Raw genomic sequence first — 19,721 nt, forward strand, 5'->3', positions numbered from 1 at the left:
GCGAGCAGTAGCCCGGCTCAGAGTTGTTCATGGCCGACAGCAGCCCTGCTCCCGCTGAGAAACTAGGTTTCGCGGACAGGTCGGCATATCTGGCACGGCCCGAGCTGCTTTCGAAAACTTCGGCAAAGTGGATTTCGGAGGCGAGGGCGACCGGCCTTACAGGGCAGCAGGCCGAGACAGCGTGGTTGCACTTGCGAAAGACCGAGTGCACGAGCTGCTGGATCAGCAGATCCACAGTCGCCATTGTGATCCTTGTCGTTGTTGTTTCCACGCTTGACGAAGGAGGCAAACATCCTTGAGCAGTGGTTCGGCAGCCCCTGCTGTCTCAGGGTTCCATGGTGTAACGGTGAACGCTCTGGACTCTGAATCCAGCGATCCGAGTTCAAATCTCGGTGGAGCCTTCTTTCTGGCAGCGTGAGCGATTGTCTTCGACAGAACTGTTGATTTCACAAATTCCACACCCATGATGGAAGTGGGCTGGTTTTCCCCTTGCGACAGTGTTTGCGATGCTCCTGCGTCGAGCGCGCGAGCTGCTTTTGCTCTGCCCTGTACCACGCAAGTATTCCCTGCCAAGGACGCAGCAGCGAGAGACCAGATTCTGAGAGCGTTGCTGCAAGTGTGAATGCAGGAAAGCTCAGGCCTGCCTGAGGCGGCAGCACTGCTGGTTCCATGGTGTAATGGTTAGCACTCTGGACTTTGAATCCAGCGATCCGAGTTCGAATCTCGGCGGAACCTTGACTTGCTTCGTCCCGGCCCTTGCTTAATGTGGGAAGCGCCAGTGAAATCTGCCTACGGGCCAATTGTAAAAGCCGCCCTTTTAGCACCTTGGAGTCAGATCTCATCGCATTTCTGCCAGAACGGGATGATGCCAATCCCGAGGTGGCGTCTTAAGCTCGCCACCGGTGCCTGCTTTTGCTCTCTCCTGAACCACGGATGTGTTTTCTTCGAAGGACACAGCATTAAGAGACAAGCTGCAGTCAAGCGGTGTTGTTTTTGGAGCTCCTCTCTGTGTTCCACAGACAGCTGGTGAAAAGGTGACAGGAATTGAAATGAGGCGCATGCTGGACAGGTGCTCTTTTCTTTAATTTGATTCAACAATTCACAGGAACAGCTGGACACAGAGAAACAGCAATTTTACCAGGGAGAGGAGCGGCAAAGCCAGGCCCCGAGCCCTACCGTTCAACCAGTTTTCAGGGAAACCAGGAACCTCAAATCCCAGTTTCAATCACTACAAAACGGTAACAATGACATTTGTACGTACAAGGCAGTCCAACGACATCAAAAACAGTGCATACAATGCAGACTCCCGGAAAGCCAGGGACACGTGCTCTTGAACACAGTCCGTCTGAGATCTCACTTTGCTTAAAAGCATTGCTCATCGCAGCGCTGACACAGCGATGGCCGCCGGTAAGGGAGAGAAACAGCAGCGGTGCTGTTTGAATAGGCAGCTGTACTGCAGATGTGCGACTTGTCCTACAGCTGTACTTAGCAGAAGGAAGGCTAACTGTGAGGTGAGAAAGCTGAAGCCAAAGTGAAATGCTGGCGAGGCGATTGTCCAGCAGCTTGAAAGTTTGCCAGTGAGAGAGATTAGCGAGCAGTAGCCCGGCTCAGAGTTGTTCATGGCCGACAGCAGCCCTGCTCCCGCTGAGAAACTAGGTTTCGCGGACAGGTCGGCATATCTGGCACGGCCCGAGCTGCTTTCGAAAACTTCGGCAAAGTGGATTTCGGAGGCGAGGGCGACCGGCCTTACAGGGCAGCAGGCCGAGACAGCGTGGTTGCACTTGCGAAAGACCGAGTGCACGAGCTGCTGGATCAGCAGATCCACAGTCGCCATTGTGATCCTTGTCGTTGTTGTTTCCACGCTTGACGAAGGAGGCAAACATCCTTGAGCAGTGGTTCGGCAGCCCCTGCTGTCTCAGGGTTCCATGGTGTAATGGTGAGCACTCAGGACTCTGAATCCAGCGGTCCGAGTTCAAATCTCGGTGGAGCCTTCTTTCTGGCAGCGTGAGCGATTGTCTTCGACAGAACTGTTGATTTCACAAATTCCACACCCATGATGGAAGTGGGCTGGTTTTCCCCTTGCGACAGTGTTTGCGATGCTCCTGCGTCGAGCGCGCTCGCTGCTTTTGCTCTGCCCTGTACCACGCAAGTATTCCCTGCCAAGGACGCAGCAGCGAGAGACCAGATTCTGAGAGCGTTGCTGCAAGTGTGAATGCAGGAAAGCTCAGGCCAGCCTGAGGCGGCAGCACTGCTGGTTCCGTGGTGTAATGGCTAGCACTCTGGACTTTGAATCCAGCGATCCGAGTTCGAATCTCGGCAGAACCTTGACTTGCTTCGTCCCGGCCCTTGTTTAATGTGGGACGCGCCAGTGAAATCTGCCTACGGGCCAATTGTAAGAGCAGCCCTTTTAGCACCTTGGAGTCAGATCTCATCGCATTTCTGCCAGAACGGGATGATGCCAATCCCGAGGTGGCGTCTTAAGCTCGCCACCGGTGCCTGCTTTTGCTCTCTCCTGAACCACGGATGTGTTTTCTTCGAAGGACACAACATTAAGAGACAAGCTGCAGTCAAGCGGTGTTGTTTTTGGAGCTCCTCTCTGTGTTCCACAGACAGCTGGTGAAAAGGTGACAGGAATTGAAATGAGGCGCATGCTGGACAGGTGCTCTTTTCTTTAATTTGATTCAACAATTCACAGGAACAGCTGGACACAGAGAAACAGCAATTTTACCAGGGAGAGGAGCGGCAAAGCCAGGCCCCGAGCCCTACCGTTCAACCAGTTTTCAGGGAAACCAGGAACCTCAAATCCCAGTTTCAATCACTACAAAACGGTAACAATGGCATTTGTACGTACAAGGCAGTCCAACGACATCAAAAACAGTGCATACAATGCAGACTCCCGGAAAGCCAGGGACACGTGCTCTTGAACACAGTCCGTCTGAGATCTCACTTTGCTTAAAAGCATTGCTCATCGCAGCGCTGACACAGCGATGGCCGCCGGTAAGGGAGAGAAACAGCAGCGGTGCTGTTTGAATAGGCAGCTGTACTGCAGATGTGCGACTTGTCCTACAGCTGTACTTAGCAGAAGGAAGGCTAACTGTGAGGTGAGAAAGCTGAAGCCAAAGTGAAATGCTGGCGAGGCGATTGTCCAGCAGCTTGAAAGTTTGCCAGTGAGAGAGATTAGCGAGCAGTAGCCCGGCTCAGAGTTGTTCATGGCCGACAGCAGCCCTGCTCCCGCTGAGAAACTAGGTTTCGCGGACAGGTCGGCATATCTGGCACGGCCCGAGCTGCTTTCGAAAACTTCGGCAAAGTGGATTTCGGAGGCGAGGGCGACCGGCCTTACAGGGCAGCAGGCCGAGACAGCGTGGTTGCACTTGCGAAAGACCGAGTGCACGAGCTGCTGGATCAGCAGATCCACAGTCGCCATTGTGATCCTTGTCGTTGTTGTTTCCACGCTTGACGAAGGAGGCAAACATCCTTGAGCAGTGGTTCGGCAGCCCCTGCTGTCTCAGGGTTCCATGGTGTAACGGTGAACGCTCTGGACTCTGAATCCAGCGATCCGAGTTCAAATCTCGGTGGAGCCTTCTTTCTGGCAGCGTGAGCGATTGTCTTCGACAGAACTGTTGATTTCACAAATTCCACACCCATGATGGAAGTGGGCTGGTTTTCCCCTTGCGACAGTGTTTGCGATGCTCCTGCGTCGAGCGCGCGAGCTGCTTTTGCTCTGCCCTGTACCACGCAAGTATTCCCTGCCAAGGACGCAGCAGCGAGAGACCAGATTCTGAGAGCGTTGCTGCAAGTGTGAATGCAGGAAAGCTCAGGCCTGCCTGAGGCGGCAGCACTGCTGGTTCCATGGTGTAATGGTTAGCACTCTGGACTTTGAATCCAGCGATCCGAGTTCGAATCTCGGCGGAACCTTGACTTGCTTCGTCCCGGCCCTTGCTTAATGTGGGAAGCGCCAGTGAAATCTGCCTACGGGCCAATTGTAAAAGCCGCCCTTTTAGCACCTTGGAGTCAGATCTCATCGCATTTCTGCCAGAACGGGATGATGCCAATCCCGAGGTGGCGTCTTAAGCTCGCCACCGGTGCCTGCTTTTGCTCTCTCCTGAACCACGGATGTGTTTTCTTCGAAGGACACAGCATTAAGAGACAAGCTGCAGTCAAGCGGTGTTGTTTTTGGAGCTCCTCTCTGTGTTCCACAGACAGCTGGTGAAAAGGTGACAGGAATTGAAATGAGGCGCATGCTGGACAGGTGCTCTTTTCTTTAATTTGATTCAACAATTCACAGGAACAGCTGGACACAGAGAAACAGCAATTTTACCAGGGAGAGGAGCGGCAAAGCCAGGCCCCGAGCCCTACCGTTCAACCAGTTTTCAGGGAAACCAGGAACCTCAAATCCCAGTTTCAATCACTACAAAACGGTAACAATGACATTTGTACGTACAAGGCAGTCCAACGACATCAAAAACAGTGCATACAATGCAGACTCCCGGAAAGCCAGGGACACGTGCTCTTGAACACAGTCCGTCTGAGATCTCACTTTGCTTAAAAGCATTGCTCATCGCAGCGCTGACACAGCGATGGCCGCCGGTAAGGGAGAGAAACAGCAGCGGTGCTGTTTGAATAGGCAGCTGTACTGCAGATGTGCGACTTGTCCTACAGCTGTACTTAGCAGAAGGAAGGCTAACTGTGAGGTGAGAAAGCTGAAGCCAAAGTGAAATGCTGGCGAGGCGATTGTCCAGCAGCTTGAAAGTTTGCCAGTGAGAGAGATTAGCGAGCAGTAGCCCGGCTCAGAGTTGTTCATGGCCGACAGCAGCCCTGCTCCCGCTGAGAAACTAGGTTTCGCGGACAGGTCGGCATATCTGGCACGGCCCGAGCTGCTTTCGAAAACTTCGGCAAAGTGGATTTCGGAGGCGAGGGCGACCGGCCTTACAGGGCAGCAGGCCGAGACAGCGTGGTTGCACTTGCGAAAGACCGAGTGCACGAGCTGCTGGATCAGCAGATCCACAGTCGCCATTGTGATCCTTGTCGTTGTTGTTTCCACGCTTGACGAAGGAGGCAAACATCCTTGAGCAGTGGTTCGGCAGCCCCTGCTGGCTCAGGGTTCCATGGTGTAACGGTGAGCACTCTGGACTCTGAATCCAGCGATCCGAGTTCAAATCTCGGTGGAGCCTTCTTTCTGGCAGCGTGAGCGATTGTCTTCGACAGAACTGTTGATTTCACAAATTCCACACCCATGATGGAAGTGGGCTGGTTTTCCCCTTGCGACAGTGTTTGCGATGCTCCTGCGTCGAGCGCGCGAGCTGCTTTTGCTCTGCCCTGTACCACGCAAGTGTTCCCTGCCAAGGACGCAGCAGCGAGAGACCAGATTCTGAGAGCGTTGCTGCAAGTGTGAATGCAGGAAAGCTCAGGCCTGCCTGAGGCGGCAGCACTGCTGGTTCCGTGGTGTAATGGCTAGCACTCTGGACTTTGAATCCAGCGATCCGAGTTCGAATCTCGGCGGAACCTTGACTTGCTTCGTCCCGGCCCTTGTTTAATGTGGGACACGCCAGTGAAATCTGCCTACGGGCCAATTGTAAAAGCAGCCCTTTTAGCACCTTGGAGTCAGATCTCATCGCATTTCTGCCAGAACGGGATGATGCCAATCCCGAGGTGGCGTCTTAAGCTCGCCACCGGTGCCTGCTTTTGCTCTCTCCTGAACCACGGATGTGTTTTCTTCGAAGGACACAGCATTAAGAGACAAGCTGCAGTCAAGCGGTGTTGTTTTTGGAGCTCCTCTCTGTGTTCCACAGACAGCTGGTGAAAAGGTGACAGGAATTGAAATGAGGCGCATGCTGGACAGGTGCTCTTTTCTTTAATTTGATTCAACAATTCACAGGAACAGCTGGACACAGAGAAACCGCAATTTTACCAGGGAGAGGAGCGGCAAAGCCAGGCCCCGAGCCCTACCGTTCAACCAGTTTTCAGGGAAACCAGGAACCTCAAATCCCAGTTTCAATCACTACAAAACGGTAACAATGACATTTGTACGTACAAGGCAGTCCAACGACATCAAAAACAGTGCATACAATGCAGACTCCCGGAAAGCCAGGGACACGTGCTCTTGAACACAGTCCGTCTGAGATCTCACTTTGCTTAAAAGCATTGCTCATCGCAGCGCTGACACAGCGATGGCCGCCGGTAAGGGAGAGAAACAGCAGCGGTGCTGTTTGAATAGGCAGCTGTACTGCAGATGTGCGACTTGTCCTACAGCTGTACTTAGCAGAAGGAAGGCTAACTGTGAGGTGAGAAAGCTGAAGCCAAAGTGAAATGCTGGCGAGGCGATTGTCCAGCAGCTTGAAAGTTTGCCAGTGAGAGAGATTAGCGAGCAGTAGCCCGGCTCAGAGTTGTTCATGGCCGACAGCAGCCCTGCTCCCGCTGAGAAACTAGGTTTCGCGGACAGGTCGGCATATCTGGCACGGCCCGAGCTGCTTTCGAAAACTTCGGCAAAGTGGATTTCGGAGGCGAGGGCGACCGGCCTTACAGGGCAGCAGGCCGAGACAGCGTGGTTGCACTTGCGAAAGACCGAGTGCACGAGCTGCTGGATCAGCAGATCCACAGTCGCCATTGTGATCCTTGTCGTTGTTGTTTCCACGCTTGACGAAGGAGGCAAACATCCTTGAGCAGTGGTTCGGCAGCCCCTGCTGTCTCCGGGTTCCATGGTGTAACGGTGAGCACTCTGGACTCTGAATCCAGCGATCCGAGTTCAAATCTCGGTGGAGCCTTCTTTCTGGCAGCGTGAGCGATTGTCTTCGACAGAACTGTTGATTTCACAAATTCCACACCCATGATGGAAGTGGGCTGGTTTTCCCCTTGCGACAGTGTTTGCGATGCTCCTGCGTCGAGCGCGCGAGCTGCTTTTGCTCTGCCCTGTACCACGCAAGTGTTCCCTGCCAAGGACGCAGCAGCGAGAGACCAGATTCTGAGAGCGTTACTGCAAGTGTGAATGCAGGAAAGCTCAGGCCTGCCTGAGGCGGCAGCACTGCTGGTTCCATGGTGTAATGGTTAGCACTCTGGACTTTGAATCCAGCGATCCGAGTTCGAATCTCGGCGGTACCTTGACTTGCTTCGTCCCGGCCCTTGTTTAATGTGGGAAGCGCCAGTGAAATCTGCCTACGGGCCAATTGTAAAAGCCGCCCTTTTAGCACCTTGGAGTCAGATCTCATCGCATTTCTGCCAGAACGGGATGATGCCAATCCCGAGGTGGCGTCTTAAGCTCGCCACCGGTGCCTGCTTTTGCTCTCTCCTGAACCACGGATGTGTTTTCTTCGAAGGACACAGCATTAAGAGACAAGCTGCAGTCAAGCGGTGTTGTTTTTGGAGCTCCTCTCTGTGTTCCACAGACAGCTGGTGAAAAGGTGACAGGAATTGAAATGAGGCGCATGCTGGACAGGTGCTCTTTTCTTTAATTTGATTCAACAATTCACAGGAACAGCTGGACACAGAGAAACAGCAATTTTACCAGGGAGAGGAGCGGCAAAGCCAGGCCCCGAGCCCTACCGTTCAACCAGTTTTCAGGGAAACCAGGAACCTCAAATCCCAGTTTCAATCACTACAAAACGGTAACAATGGCATTTGTACGTACAAGGCAGTCCAACGACATCAAAAACAGTGCATACAATGCAGACTCCCGGAAAGCCAGGGACACGTGCTCTTGAACACAGTCCGTCTGAGATCTCACTTTGCTTAAAAGCATTGCTCATCGCAGCGCTGACACAGCGATGGCCGCCGGTAAGGGAGAGAAACAGCAGCGGTGCTGTTTGAATAGGCAGCTGTACTGCAGATGTGCGACTTGTCCTACAGCTGTACTTAGCAGAAGGAAGGCTAACTGTGAGGTGAGAAAGCTGAAGCCAAAGTGAAATGCTGGCGAGGCGATTGTCCAGCAGCTTGAAAGTTTGCCAGTGAGAGAGATTAGCGAGCAGTAGCCCGGCTCAGAGTTGTTCATGGCCGACAGCAGCCCTGCTCCCGCTGAGAAACTAGGTTTCGCGGACAGGTCGGCATATCTGGCACGGCCCGAGCTGCTTTCGAAAACTTCGGCAAAGTGGATTTCGGAGGCGAGGGCGACCGGCCTTACAGGGCAGCAGGCCGAGACAGCGTGGTTGCACTTGCGAAAGACCGAGTGCACGAGCTGCTGGATCAGCAGATCCACAGTCGCCATTGTGATCCTTGTCGTTGTTGTTTCCACGCTTGACGAAGGAGGCAAACATCCTTGAGCAGTGGTTCGGCAGCCCCTGCTGTCTCCGGGTTCCATGGTGTAACGGTGAGCACTCTGGACTCTGAATCCAGCGATCCGAGTTCAAATCTCGGTGGAGCCTTCTTTCTGGCAGCGTGAGCGATTGTCTTCGACAGAACTGTTGATTTCACAAATTCCACACCCATGATGGAAGTGGGCTGGTTTTCCCCTTGCGACAGTGTTTGCGATGCTCCTGCGTCGAGCGCGCGAGCTGCTTTTGCTCTGCCCTGTACCACGCAAGTGTTCCCTGCCAAGGACGCAGCAGCGAGAGACCAGATTCTGAGAGCGTTGCTGCAAGTGTGAATGCAGGAAAGCTCAGGCCTGCCTGAGGCGGCAGCACTGCTGGTTCCGTGGTGTAATGGCTAGCACTCTGGACTTTGAATCCAGCGATCCGAGTTCGAATCTCGGCGGAACCTTGACTTGCTTCGTCCCGGCCCTTGTTTAATGTGGGACGCGCCAGTGAAATCTGCCTACGGGCCAATTGTAAAAGCAGCCCTTTTAGCACCTTGGAGTCAGATCTCATCGCATTTCTGCCAGAACGGGATGATGCCAATCCCGAGGTGGCGTCTTAAGCTCGCCACCGGTGCCTGCTTTTGCTCTCTCCTGAACCACGGATGTGTTTTCTTCGAAGGACACAGCATTAAGAGACAAGCTGCAGTCAAGCGGTGTTGTTTTTGGAGCTCCTCTCTGTGTTCCACAGACAGCTGGTGAAAAGGTGACAGGAATTGAAATGAGGCGCATGCTGGACAGGTGCTCTTTTCTTTAATTTGATTCAACAATTCACAGGAACAGCTGGACACAGAGAAACCGCAATTTTACCAGGGAGAGGAGCGGCAAAGCCAGGCCCCGAGCCCTACCGTTCAACCAGTTTTCAGGGAAACCAGGAACCTCAAATCCCAGTTTCAATCACTACAAAACGGTAACAATGACATTTGTACGTACAAGGCAGTCCAACGACATCAAAAACAGTGCATACAATGCAGACTCCCGGAAAGCCAGGGACACGTGCTCTTGAACACAGTCCGTCTGAGATCTCACTTTGCTTAAAAGCATTGCTCATCGCAGCGCTGACACAGCGATGGCCGCCGGTAAGGGAGAGAAACAGCAGCGGTGCTGTTTGAATAGGCAGCTGTACTGCAGATGTGCGACTTGTCCTACAGCTGTACTTAGCAGAAGGAAGGCTAACAGTGAGGTGAGAAAGCTGAAGCCAAAGTGAAATGCTGGCGAGGCGATTGTCCAGCAGCTTGAAAGTTTGCCAGTGAGAGAGATTAGCGAGCAGTAGCCCGGCTCAGAGTTGTTCATGGCCGACAGCAGCCCTGCTCCCGCTGAGAAACTAGATTTCGCGGACAGGTCGGCATATCTGGCACGGCCCGAGCTGCTTTCGAAAACTTCGGCAAAGTGGATTTCGGAGGCGAGGGCGACCGGCCTTACAGGGCAGCAGGCCGAGACAGCGTGGTTGCACTTGCGAAAGACCGAGTGCACGAGCTGCTGGATCAGCAGATCCACAGTCGCCATTGTGATCCTTGTCGTTGTTGTTTCCACGCTTGACGAAGGAGGCAAACATCCTTGAGCAGTGGTTCGGCAGCCCCTGCTGTCTCCGGGTTCCATGGTGTAACGGTGAGCACTCTGGACTCTGAATCCAGCGATCCGAGTTCAAATCTCGGTGGAGCCTTCTTTCTGGCAGCGTGAGCGATTGTCTTCGACAGAACTGTTGATTTCACAAATTCCACACCCATGATGGAAGTGGGCTGGTTTTCCCCTTGCGACAGTGTTTGCGATGCTCCTGCGTCGAGCGCGCGAGCTGCTTTTGCTCTGCCCTGTACCACGCAAGTGTTCCCTGCCAAGGACGCAGCAGCGAGAGACCAGATTCTGAGAGCGTTGCTGCAAGTGTGAATGCAGGAAAGCTCAGGCCTGCCTGAGGCGGCAGCACTGCTGGTTCCATGGTGTAATGGTTAGCACTCTGGACTTTGAATCCAGCGATCCGAGTTCGAATCTCGGCGGTACCTTGACTTGCTTCGTCCCGGCCCTTGTTTAATGTGGGAAGCGCCAGTGAAATCTGCCTACGGGCCAATTGTAAAAGCCGCCCTTTTAGCACCTTGGAGTCAGATCTCATCGCATTTCTGCCAGAACGGGATGATGCCAATCCCGAGGTGGCGTCTTAAGCTCGCCACCGGTGCCTGCTTTTGCTCTCTCCTGAACCACGGATGTGTTTTCTTCGAAGGACACAGCATTAAGAGACAAGCTGCAGTCAAGCGGTGTTGTTTTTGGAGCTCCTCTCTGTGTTCCACAGACAGCTGGTGAAAAGGTGACAGGAATTGAAATGAGGCGCATGCTGGACAGGTGCTCTTTTCTTTAATTTGATTCAACAATTCACAGGAACAGCTGGACACAGAGAAACCGCAATTTTACCAGGGAGAGGAGCGGCAAAGCCAGGCCCCGAGCCCTACCGTTCAACCAGCTTTCAGGGAAACCAGGAACCTCAAATCCCAGTTTCAATCACTACAAAACGGTAACAATGACATTTGTACGTACAAGGCAGTCCAACGACATCAAAAACAGTGCATACAATGCAGACTCCCGGAAAGCCAGGGACACGTGCTCTTGAACACAGTCCGTCTGAGATCTCACTTTGCTTAAAAGCATTGCTCATCGCAGCGCTGACACAGCGATGGCCGCCGGTAAGGGAGAGAAACAGCAGCGGTGCTGTTTGAATAGGCAGCTGTACTGCAGATGTGCGACTTGTCCTACAGCTGTACTTAGCAGAAGGAAGGCTAACTGTGAGGTGAGAAAGCTGAAGCCAAAGTGAAATGCTGGCGAGGCGATTGTCCAGCAGCTTGAAAGTTTGCCAGTGAGAGAGATTAGCGAGCAGTAGCCCGGCTCAGAGTTGTTCATGGCCGACAGCAGCCCTGCTCCCGCTGAGAAACTAGGTTTCGCGGACAGGTCGGCATATCTGGCACGGCCCGAGCTGCTTTCGAAAACTTCGGCAAAGTGGATTTCGGAGGCGAGGGCGACCGGCCTTACAGGGCAGCAGGCCGAGACAGCGTGGTTGCACTTGCGAAAGACCGAGTGCACGAGCTGCTGGATCAGCAGATCCACAGTCGCCATTGTGATCCTTGTCGTTGTTGTTTCCACGCTTGACGAAGGAGGCAAACATCCTTGAGCAGTGGTTCGGCAGCCCCTGCTGTCTCCGGGTTCCATGGTGTAACGGTGAGCACTCTGGACTCTGAATCCAGCGATCCGAGTTCAAATCTCGGTGGAGCCTTCTTTCTGGCAGCGTGAGCGATTGTCTTCGACAGAACTGTTGATTTCACAAATTCCACACCCATGATGGAAGTGGGCTGGTTTTCCCCTTGCGACAGTGTTTGCGATGCTCCTGCGTCGAGCGCGCGAGCTGCTTTTGCTCTGCCCTGTACCACGCAAGTGTTCCCTGCCAAGGACGCAGCAGCGAGAGACCAGATTCTGAGAGCGTTGCTGCAAGTGTGAATGCAGGAAAGCTCAGGCCTGCCTGAGGCGGCAGCACTGCTGGTTCCGTGGTGTAATGGCTAGCACTCTGGACTTTGAATCCAGCGATCCGAGTTCGAATCTCGGCGGAACCTTGACTTGCTTCGTCCCGGCCCTTGTTTAATGTGGGACGCGCCAGTGAAATCTGCCTACGGGCCAATTGTAAAAGCAGCCCTTTTAGCACCTTGGAGTCAGATCTCATCGCATTTCTGCCAGAACGGGATGATGCCAATCCCGAGGTGGCGTCTTAAGCTCGCCACCGGTGCCTGCTTTTGCTCTCTCCTGAACCACGGATGTGTTTTCTTCGAAGGACACAGCATTAAGAGACAAGCTGCAGTCAAGCGGTGTTGTTTTTGGAGCTCCTCTCTGTGTTCCACAGACAGCTGGTGAAAAGGTGACAGGAATTGAAATGAGGCGCATGCTGGACAGGTGCTCTTTTCTTTAATTTGATTCAACAATTCACAGGAACAGCTGGACACAGAGAAACCGCAATTTTACCAGGGAGAGGAGCGGCAAAGCCAGGCCCCGAGCCCTACCGTTCAACCAGTTTTCAGGGAAACCAGGAACCTCAAATCCCAGTTTCAATCACTACAAAACGGTAACAATGACATTTGTACGTACAAGGCAGTCCAACGACATCAAAAACAGTGCATACAATGCAGACTCCCGGAAAGCCAGGGACACGTGCTCTTGAACACAGTCCGTCTGAGATCTCACTTTGCTTAAAAGCATTGCTCATCGCAGCGCTGACACAGCGATGGCCGCCGGTAAGGGAGAGAAACAGCAGCGGTGCTGTTTGAATAGGCAGCTGTACTGCAGATGTGCGACTTGTCCTACAGCTGTACTTAGCAGAAGGAAGGCTAACAGTGAGGTGAGAAAGCTGAAGCCAAAGTGAAATGCTGGCGAGGCGATTGTCCAGCAGCTTGAAAGTTTGCCAGTGAGAGAGATTAGCGAGCAGTAGCCCGGCTCAGAGTTGTTCATGGCCGACAGCAGCCCTGCTCCCGCTGAGAAACTAGATTTCGCGGACAGGTCGGCATATCTGGCACGGCCCGAGCTGCTTTCGAAAACTTCGGCAAAGTGGATTTCGGAGGCGAGGGCGACCGGCCTTACAGGGCAGCAGGCCGAGACAGCGTGGTTGCACTTGCGAAAGACCGAGTGCACGAGCTGCTGGATCAGCAGATCCACAGTCGCCATTGTGATCCTTGTCGTTGTTGTTTCCACGCTTGACGAAGGAGGCAAACATCCTTGAGCAGTGGTTCGGCAGCCCCTGCTGTCTCCGGGTTCCATGGTGTAACGGTGAGCACTCTGGACTCTGAATCCAGCGATCCGAGTTCAAATCTCGGTGGAGCCTTCTTTCTGGCAGCGTGAGCGATTGTCTTCGACAGAACTGTTGATTTCACAAATTCCACACCCATGATGGAAGTGGGCTGGTTTTCCCCTTGCGACAGTGTTTGCGATGCTCCTGCGTCGAGCGCGCGAGCTGCTTTTGCTCTGCCCTGTACCACGCAAGTGTTCCCTGCCAAGGACGCAGCAGCGAGAGACCAGATTCTGAGAGCGTTGCTGCAAGTGTGAATGCAGGAAAGCTCAGGCCTGCCTGAGGCGGCAGCACTGCTGGTTCCATGGTGTAATGGTTAGCACTCTGGACTTTGAATCCAGCGATCCGAGTTCGAATCTCGGCGGTACCTTGACTTGCTTCGTCCCGGCCCTTGTTTAATGTGGGAAGCGCCAGTGAAATCTGCCTACGGGCCAATTGTAAAAGCCGCCCTTTTAGCACCTTGGAGTCAGATCTCATCGCATTTCTGCCAGAACGGGATGATGCCAATCCCGAGGTGGCGTCTTAAGCTCGCCACCGGTGCCTGCTTTTGCTCTCTCCTGAACCACGGATGTGTTTTCTTCGAAGGACACAGCATTAAGAGACAAGCTGCAGTCAAGCGGTGTTGTTTTTGGAGCTCCTCTCTGTGTTCCACAGACAGCTGGTGAAAAGGTGACAGGAATTGAAATGAGGCGCATGCTGGACAGGTGCTCTTTTCTTTAATTTGATTCAACAATTCACAGGAACAGCTGGACACAGAGAAACCGCAATTTTACCAGGGAGAGGAGCGGCAAAGCCAGGCCCCGAGCCCTACCGTTCAACCAGCTTTCAGGGAAACCAGGAACCTCAAATCCCAGTTTCAATCACTACAAAACGGTAACAATGACATTTGTACGTACAAGGCAGTCCAACGACATCAAAAACAGTGCATACAATGCAGACTCCCGGAAAGCCAGGGACACGTGCTCTTGAACACAGTCCGTCTGAGATCTCACTTTGCTTAAAAGCATTGCTCATCGCAGCGCTGACACAGCGATGGCCGCCGGTAAGGGAGAGAAACAGCAGCGGTGCTGTTTGAATAGGCAGCTGTACTGCAGATGTGCGACTTGTCCTACAGCTGTACTTAGCAGAAGGAAGGCTAACAGTGAGGTGAGAAAGCTGAAGCCAAAGTGAAATGCTGGCGAGGCGATTGTCCAGCAGCTTGAAAGTTTGCCAGTGAGAGAGATTAGCGAGCAGTAGCCCGGCTCAGAGTTGTTCATGGCCGACAGCAGCCCTGCTCCCGCTGAGAAACTAGGTTTCGCGGACAGGTCGGCATATCTGGCACGGCCCGAGCTGCTTTCGAAAACTTCGGCAAAGTGGATTTCGGAGGCGAGGGCGACCGGCCTTACAGGGCAGCAGGCCGAGACAGCGTGGTTGCACTTGCGAAAGACCGAGTGCACGAGCTGCTGGATCAGCAGATCCACAGTCGCCATTGTGATCCTTGTCGTTGTTGTTTCCACGCTTGACGAAGGAGGCTAACATCCTTGAGCAGTGGTTCGGCAGCCCCTGCTGTCTCAGGGTTCCATGGTGTAATGGTGAGCACTCTGGACTCTGAATCCAGCGATCCGAGTTCAAATCTCGGTGGAGCCTTCTTTCTGGCAGCGTGAGCGATTGTCTTCGACAGAACTGTTGATTTCACAAATTCCACACCCATGATGGAAGTGGGCTGGTTTTCCCCTTGCGACAGTGTTTGCGATGCTCCTGCGTCGAGCGCGCGAGCAGCTTTTGCTCTGCCCTGTACCACGCAAGTATTCCCTGCCAAGGACGCAGCAGCGAGAGACCAGATTCTGAGAGCGTTGCTGCAAGTGTGAATGCAGGAAAGCTCAGGCCTGCCTGAGGCAGCAGCACTGCTGGTTCCGTGGTGTAATGGCTAGCACTCTGGACTTTGAATCCAGCGATCCGAGTTCGAATCTCGGCGGAACCTTGACTTGCTTCGTCCCGGCCCTTGTTTAATGTGGGACGCGCCAGTGAAATCTGCCTACGGGCCAATTGTAAAAGCAGCCCTTTTAGCACCTTGGAGTCAGATCTCATCGCATTTCTGCCAGAACGGGATGATGCCAATCCCGAGGTGGCGTCTTAAGCTCGCCACCGGTGCCTGCTTTTGCTCTCTCCTGAACCACGGATGTGTTTTCTTCGAAGGACACAGCATTAAGAGACAAGCTGCAGTCAAGCGGTGTTGTTTTTGGAGCTCCTCTCTGTGTTCCACAGACAGCTGGTGAAAAGGTGACAGGAATTGAAATGAGGCGCATGCTGGACAGGTGCTCTTTTCTTTAATTTGATTCAACAATTCACAGGAACAGCTGGACACAGAGAAACAGCAATTTTACCAGGGAGAGGAGCGGCAAAGCCAGGCCCCGAGCCCTACCGTTCAACCAGTTTTCAGGGAAACCAGGAACCTCAAATCCCAGTTTCAATCACTACAAAACGGTAACAATGACATTTGTACGTACAAGGCAGTCCAACGACATCAAAAACAGTGCATACAATGCAGACTCCCGGAAAGCCAGGGACACGTGCTCTTGAACACAGTCCGTCTGAGATCTCACTTTGCTTAAAAGCATTGCTCATCGCAGCGCTGACACAGCGATGGCCGCCGGTAAGGGAGAGAAACAGCAGCGGTGCTGTTTGAATAGGCAGCTGTACTGCAGATGTGCGACTTGTCCTACAGCTGTACTTAGCAGAAGGAAGGCTAACTGTGAGGTGAGAAAGCTGAAGCCAAAGTGAAATGCTGGCGAGGCGATTGTCCAGCAGCTTGAAAGTTTGCCAGTGAGAGAGATTAGCGAGCAGTAGCCCGGCTCAGAGTTGTTCATGGCCGACAGCAGCCCTGCTCCCGCTGAGAAACTAGGTTTCGCGGACAGGTCGGCATATCTGGCACGGCCCGAGCTGCTTTCGGAAACTTCGGCAAAGTGGATTTCGGAGGCGAGGGCGACCGGCCTTACAGGGCAGCAGGCCGAGACAGCGTGGTTGCACTTGCGAAAGACCGAGTGCACGAGCTGCTGGATCAGCAGATCCACAGTCGCCATTGTGATCCTTGTCGTTGTTGTTTCCACGCTTGACGAAGGAGGCAAACATCCTTGAACAGTGGTTCGGCAGCCCCTGCTGGCTCAGGGTTCCATGGTGTAATGGTGAGCACTCTGGACTCTGAATCCAGCGGTCCGAGTTCAAATCTCGGTGGAGCCTTCTTTCTGGCAGCGTGAGCGATTGTCTTCGACAGAACTGTTGATTTCACAAATTCCACACCCATGATGGAAGTGGGCTGGTTTTCCCCTTGCGACAGTGTTTGCGATGCTCCTGCGTCGAGCGCGCGAGCTGCTTTTGCTCTGCCCTGTACCACGCAAGTATTCCCTGCCAAGGACGCAGCAGCGAGAGACCAGATTCTGAGAGCGTTGCTGCAAGTGTGAATGCAGGAAAGCTCAGGCCAGCCTGAGGCGGCAGCACTGCTGGTTCCGTGGTGTAATGGCTAGCACTCTGGACTTTGAATCCAGCGATCCGAGTTCGAATCTCGGCGGAACCTTGACTTGCTTCGTCCCGGCCCTTGTTTAATGTGGGACGCGCCAGTGAAATCTGCCTACGGGCCAATTGTAAGAGCAGCCCTTTTAGCACCTTGGAGTCAGATCTCATCGCATTTCTGCCAGAACGGGATGATGCCAATCCCGAGGTGGCGTCTTAAGCTCGCCACCGGTGCCTGCTTTTGCTCTCTCCTGAACCACGGATGTGTTTTCTTCGAAGGACACAGCATTAAGAGACAAGCTGCAGTCAAGCGGTGTTGTTTTTGGAGCTCCTCTCTGTGTTCCACAGACAGCTGGTGAAAAGGTGACAGGAATTGAAATGAGGCGCATGCTGGACAGGTGCTCTTTTCTTTAATTTGATTCAACAATTCACAGGAACAGCTGGACACAGAGAAACAGCAATTTTACCAGGGAGAGGAGCGGCAAAGCCAGGCCCCGAGCCCTACCGTTCAACCAGTTTTCAGGGAAACCAGGAACCTCAAATCCCAGTTTCAATCACTACAAAACGGTAACAATGGCATTTGTACGTACAAGGCAGTCCAACGACATCAAAAACAGTGCATACAATGCAGACTCCCGGAAAGCCAGGGACACGTGCTCTTGAACACAGTCCGTCTGAGATCTCACTTTGCTTAAAAGCATTGCTCATCGCAGCGCTGACACAGCGATGGCCGCCGGTAAGGGAGAGAAACAGCAGCGGTGCTGTTTGAATAGGCAGCTGTACTGCAGATGTGCGACTTGTCCTACAGCTGTACTTAGCAGAAGGAAGGCTAACTGTGAGGTGAGAAAGCTGAAGCCAAAGTGAAATGCTGGCGAGGCGATTGTCCAGCAGCTTGAAAGTTTGCCAGTGAGAGAGATTAGCGAGCAGTAGCCCGGCTCAGAGTTGTTCATGGCCGACAGCAGCCCTGCTCCCGCTGAGAAACTAGGTTTCGCGGACAGGTCGGCATATCTGGCACGGCCCGAGCTGCTTTCGAAAACTTCGGCAAAGTGGATTTCGGAGGCGAGGGCGACCGGCCTTACAGGGCAGCAGGCCGAGACAGCGTGGTTGCACTTGCGAAAGACCGAGTGCACGAGCTGCTGGATCAGCAGATCCACAGTCGCCATTGTGATCCTTGTCGTTGTTGTTTCCACGCTTGACGAAGGAGGCAAACATCCTTGAGCAGTGGTTCGGCAGCCCCTGCTGTCTCAGGGTTCCATGGTGTAACGGTGAACGCTCTGGACTCTGAATCCAGCGATCCGAGTTCAAATCTCGGTGGAGCCTTCTTTCTGGCAGCGTGAGCGATTGTCTTCGACAGAACTGTTGATTTCACAAATTCCACACCCATGATGGAAGTGGGCTGGTTTTCCCCTTGCGACAGTGTTTGCGATGCTCCTGCGTCGAGCGCGCGAGCTGCTTTTGCTCTGCCCTGTACCACGCAAGTATTCCCTGCCAAGGACGCAGCAGCGAGAGACCAGATTCTGAGAGCGTTGCTGCAAGTGTGAATGCAGGAAAGCTCAGGCCAGCCTGAGGCGGCAGCACTGCTGGTTCCGTGGTGTAATGGCTAGCACTCTGGACTTTGAATCCAGCGATCCGAGTTCGAATCTCGGCGGAACCTTGACTTGCTTCGTCCCGGCCCTTGTTTAATGTGGGACGCGCCAGTGAAATCTGCCTTCGGGCCAATTGTAAGAGCAGCCCATTTAGCACCTTGGAGTCAGATCTCATCGCATTTCTGCCAGAACGGGATGATGCCAATCCCGAGGTGGCGTCTTAAGCTCGCCACCGGTGCCTGCTTTTGCTCTCTCCTGAACCACGGATGTGTTTTCTTCGAAGGACACAACATTAAGAGACAAGCTGCAGTCAAGCGGTGTTGTTTTTGGAGCTCCTCTCTGTGTTCCACAGACAGCTGGTGAAAAGGTGACAGGAATTGAAATGAGGCGCATGCTGGACAGGTGCTCTTTTCTTTAATTTGATTCAACAATTCACAGGAACAGCTGGACACAGAGAAACAGCAATTTTACCAGGGAGAGGAGCGGCAAAGCCAGGCCCCGAGCCCTACCGTTCAACCAGTTTTCAGGGAAACCAGGAACCTCAAATCCCAGTTTCAATCACTACAAAACGGTAACAATGGCATTTGTACGTACAAGGCAGTCCAACGACATCAAAAACAGTGCATACAATGCAGACTCCCGGAAAGCCAGGGACACGTGCTCTTGAACACAGTCCGTCTGAGATCTCACTTTGCTTAAAAGCATTGCTCATCGCAGCGCTGACACAGCGATGGCCGCCGGTAAGGGAGAGAAACAGCAGCGGTGCTGTTTGAATAGGCAGCTGTACTGCAGATGTGCGACTTGTCCTACAGCTGTACTTAGCAGAAGGAAGGCTAACTGTGAGGTGAGAAAGCTGAAGCCAAAGTGAAATGCTGGCGAGGCGATTGTCCAGCAGCTTGAAAGTTTGCCAGTGAGAGAGATTAGCGAGCAGTAGCCCGGCTCAGAGTTGTTCATGGCCGACAGCAGCCCTGCTCCCGCTGAGAAACTAGGTTTCGCGGACAGGTCGGCATATCTGGCACGGCCCGAGCTGCTTTCGAAAACTTCGGCAAAGTGGATTTCGGAGGCGAGGGCGACCGGCCTTACAGGGCAGCAGGCCGAGACAGCGTGGTTGCACTTGCGAAAGACCGAGTGCACGAGCTGCTGGATCAGCAGATCCACAGTCGCCATTGTGATCCTTGTCGTTGTTGTTTCCACGCTTGACGAAGGAGGCAAACATCCTTGAGCAGTGGTTCGGCAGCCCCTGCTGTCTCCGGGTTCCATGGTGTAACGGTGAGCACTCTGGACTCTGAATCCAGCGATCCGAGTTCAAATCTCGGTGGAGCCTTCTTTCTGGCAGCGTGAGCGATTGTCTTCGACAGAACTGTTGATTTCACAAATTCCACACCCATGATGGAAGTGGGCTGGTTTTCCCCTTGCGACAGTGTTTGCGATGCTCCTGCGTCGAGCGCGCGAGCTGCTTTTGCTCTGCCCTGTACCACGCAAGTGTTCCCTGCCAAGGACGCAGCAGCGAGAGACCAGATTCTGAGAGCGTTGCTGCAAGTGTGAATGCAGGAAAGCTCAGGCC

General features: G+C 53.5%; 25 non-coding genes across 25 annotated transcripts; all 25 read left to right on the forward strand.

Annotated features, from left to right (window-relative positions):
- Positions 1-329: 329 nt before the first annotated feature.
- On the forward strand, positions 330-401 carry trnaq-cug (transfer RNA glutamine (anticodon CUG)). Its single transcript has one exon. It is a non-coding gene; the product is annotated as a tRNA-Gln (tRNA).
- Positions 402-663: 262 nt separating this feature from the next.
- On the forward strand, positions 664-735 carry trnaq-uug (transfer RNA glutamine (anticodon UUG)). The gene has a single exon. It is a non-coding gene; the product is annotated as a tRNA-Gln (tRNA).
- A 1,184-nt stretch (positions 736-1,919) lies between these two features.
- Positions 1,920-1,991, forward strand: trnaq-cug (transfer RNA glutamine (anticodon CUG)). The gene has a single exon. It is a non-coding gene; the product is annotated as a tRNA-Gln (tRNA).
- A 262-nt stretch (positions 1,992-2,253) lies between these two features.
- On the forward strand, positions 2,254-2,325 carry trnaq-uug (transfer RNA glutamine (anticodon UUG)). The gene has a single exon. It is a non-coding gene; the product is annotated as a tRNA-Gln (tRNA).
- Positions 2,326-3,509: 1,184 nt separating this feature from the next.
- On the forward strand, positions 3,510-3,581 carry trnaq-cug (transfer RNA glutamine (anticodon CUG)). The gene has a single exon. It is a non-coding gene; the product is annotated as a tRNA-Gln (tRNA).
- A 262-nt stretch (positions 3,582-3,843) lies between these two features.
- Positions 3,844-3,915, forward strand: trnaq-uug (transfer RNA glutamine (anticodon UUG)). Its single transcript has one exon. It is a non-coding gene; the product is annotated as a tRNA-Gln (tRNA).
- Positions 3,916-5,099: 1,184 nt separating this feature from the next.
- Positions 5,100-5,171, forward strand: trnaq-cug (transfer RNA glutamine (anticodon CUG)). The gene has a single exon. It is a non-coding gene; the product is annotated as a tRNA-Gln (tRNA).
- A 262-nt stretch (positions 5,172-5,433) lies between these two features.
- On the forward strand, positions 5,434-5,505 carry trnaq-uug (transfer RNA glutamine (anticodon UUG)). The gene has a single exon. It is a non-coding gene; the product is annotated as a tRNA-Gln (tRNA).
- A 1,184-nt stretch (positions 5,506-6,689) lies between these two features.
- trnaq-cug (transfer RNA glutamine (anticodon CUG)) lies at positions 6,690-6,761 on the forward strand. The gene has a single exon. It is a non-coding gene; the product is annotated as a tRNA-Gln (tRNA).
- A 262-nt stretch (positions 6,762-7,023) lies between these two features.
- trnaq-uug (transfer RNA glutamine (anticodon UUG)) lies at positions 7,024-7,095 on the forward strand. Its single transcript has one exon. It is a non-coding gene; the product is annotated as a tRNA-Gln (tRNA).
- A 1,184-nt stretch (positions 7,096-8,279) lies between these two features.
- On the forward strand, positions 8,280-8,351 carry trnaq-cug (transfer RNA glutamine (anticodon CUG)). Its single transcript has one exon. It is a non-coding gene; the product is annotated as a tRNA-Gln (tRNA).
- Positions 8,352-8,613: 262 nt separating this feature from the next.
- On the forward strand, positions 8,614-8,685 carry trnaq-uug (transfer RNA glutamine (anticodon UUG)). The gene has a single exon. It is a non-coding gene; the product is annotated as a tRNA-Gln (tRNA).
- Positions 8,686-9,869: 1,184 nt separating this feature from the next.
- trnaq-cug (transfer RNA glutamine (anticodon CUG)) lies at positions 9,870-9,941 on the forward strand. Its single transcript has one exon. It is a non-coding gene; the product is annotated as a tRNA-Gln (tRNA).
- A 262-nt stretch (positions 9,942-10,203) lies between these two features.
- trnaq-uug (transfer RNA glutamine (anticodon UUG)) lies at positions 10,204-10,275 on the forward strand. The gene has a single exon. It is a non-coding gene; the product is annotated as a tRNA-Gln (tRNA).
- A 1,184-nt stretch (positions 10,276-11,459) lies between these two features.
- On the forward strand, positions 11,460-11,531 carry trnaq-cug (transfer RNA glutamine (anticodon CUG)). The gene has a single exon. It is a non-coding gene; the product is annotated as a tRNA-Gln (tRNA).
- A 262-nt stretch (positions 11,532-11,793) lies between these two features.
- On the forward strand, positions 11,794-11,865 carry trnaq-uug (transfer RNA glutamine (anticodon UUG)). The gene has a single exon. It is a non-coding gene; the product is annotated as a tRNA-Gln (tRNA).
- A 1,184-nt stretch (positions 11,866-13,049) lies between these two features.
- trnaq-cug (transfer RNA glutamine (anticodon CUG)) lies at positions 13,050-13,121 on the forward strand. The gene has a single exon. It is a non-coding gene; the product is annotated as a tRNA-Gln (tRNA).
- A 262-nt stretch (positions 13,122-13,383) lies between these two features.
- trnaq-uug (transfer RNA glutamine (anticodon UUG)) lies at positions 13,384-13,455 on the forward strand. Its single transcript has one exon. It is a non-coding gene; the product is annotated as a tRNA-Gln (tRNA).
- Positions 13,456-14,639: 1,184 nt separating this feature from the next.
- On the forward strand, positions 14,640-14,711 carry trnaq-cug (transfer RNA glutamine (anticodon CUG)). The gene has a single exon. It is a non-coding gene; the product is annotated as a tRNA-Gln (tRNA).
- Positions 14,712-14,973: 262 nt separating this feature from the next.
- On the forward strand, positions 14,974-15,045 carry trnaq-uug (transfer RNA glutamine (anticodon UUG)). The gene has a single exon. It is a non-coding gene; the product is annotated as a tRNA-Gln (tRNA).
- Positions 15,046-16,229: 1,184 nt separating this feature from the next.
- On the forward strand, positions 16,230-16,301 carry trnaq-cug (transfer RNA glutamine (anticodon CUG)). The gene has a single exon. It is a non-coding gene; the product is annotated as a tRNA-Gln (tRNA).
- Positions 16,302-16,563: 262 nt separating this feature from the next.
- trnaq-uug (transfer RNA glutamine (anticodon UUG)) lies at positions 16,564-16,635 on the forward strand. The gene has a single exon. It is a non-coding gene; the product is annotated as a tRNA-Gln (tRNA).
- Positions 16,636-17,819: 1,184 nt separating this feature from the next.
- trnaq-cug (transfer RNA glutamine (anticodon CUG)) lies at positions 17,820-17,891 on the forward strand. The gene has a single exon. It is a non-coding gene; the product is annotated as a tRNA-Gln (tRNA).
- Positions 17,892-18,153: 262 nt separating this feature from the next.
- Positions 18,154-18,225, forward strand: trnaq-uug (transfer RNA glutamine (anticodon UUG)). Its single transcript has one exon. It is a non-coding gene; the product is annotated as a tRNA-Gln (tRNA).
- A 1,184-nt stretch (positions 18,226-19,409) lies between these two features.
- trnaq-cug (transfer RNA glutamine (anticodon CUG)) lies at positions 19,410-19,481 on the forward strand. The gene has a single exon. It is a non-coding gene; the product is annotated as a tRNA-Gln (tRNA).
- Positions 19,482-19,721: the final 240 nt, after the last annotated feature.

The sequence above is a fragment of the Chiloscyllium punctatum genome, chromosome 21 (genome assembly GCF_047496795.1).
Source record: "Chiloscyllium punctatum isolate Juve2018m chromosome 21, sChiPun1.3, whole genome shotgun sequence".
In the NCBI taxonomy this organism is placed as follows: Eukaryota; Metazoa; Chordata; class Chondrichthyes; order Orectolobiformes; family Hemiscylliidae; genus Chiloscyllium; species Chiloscyllium punctatum.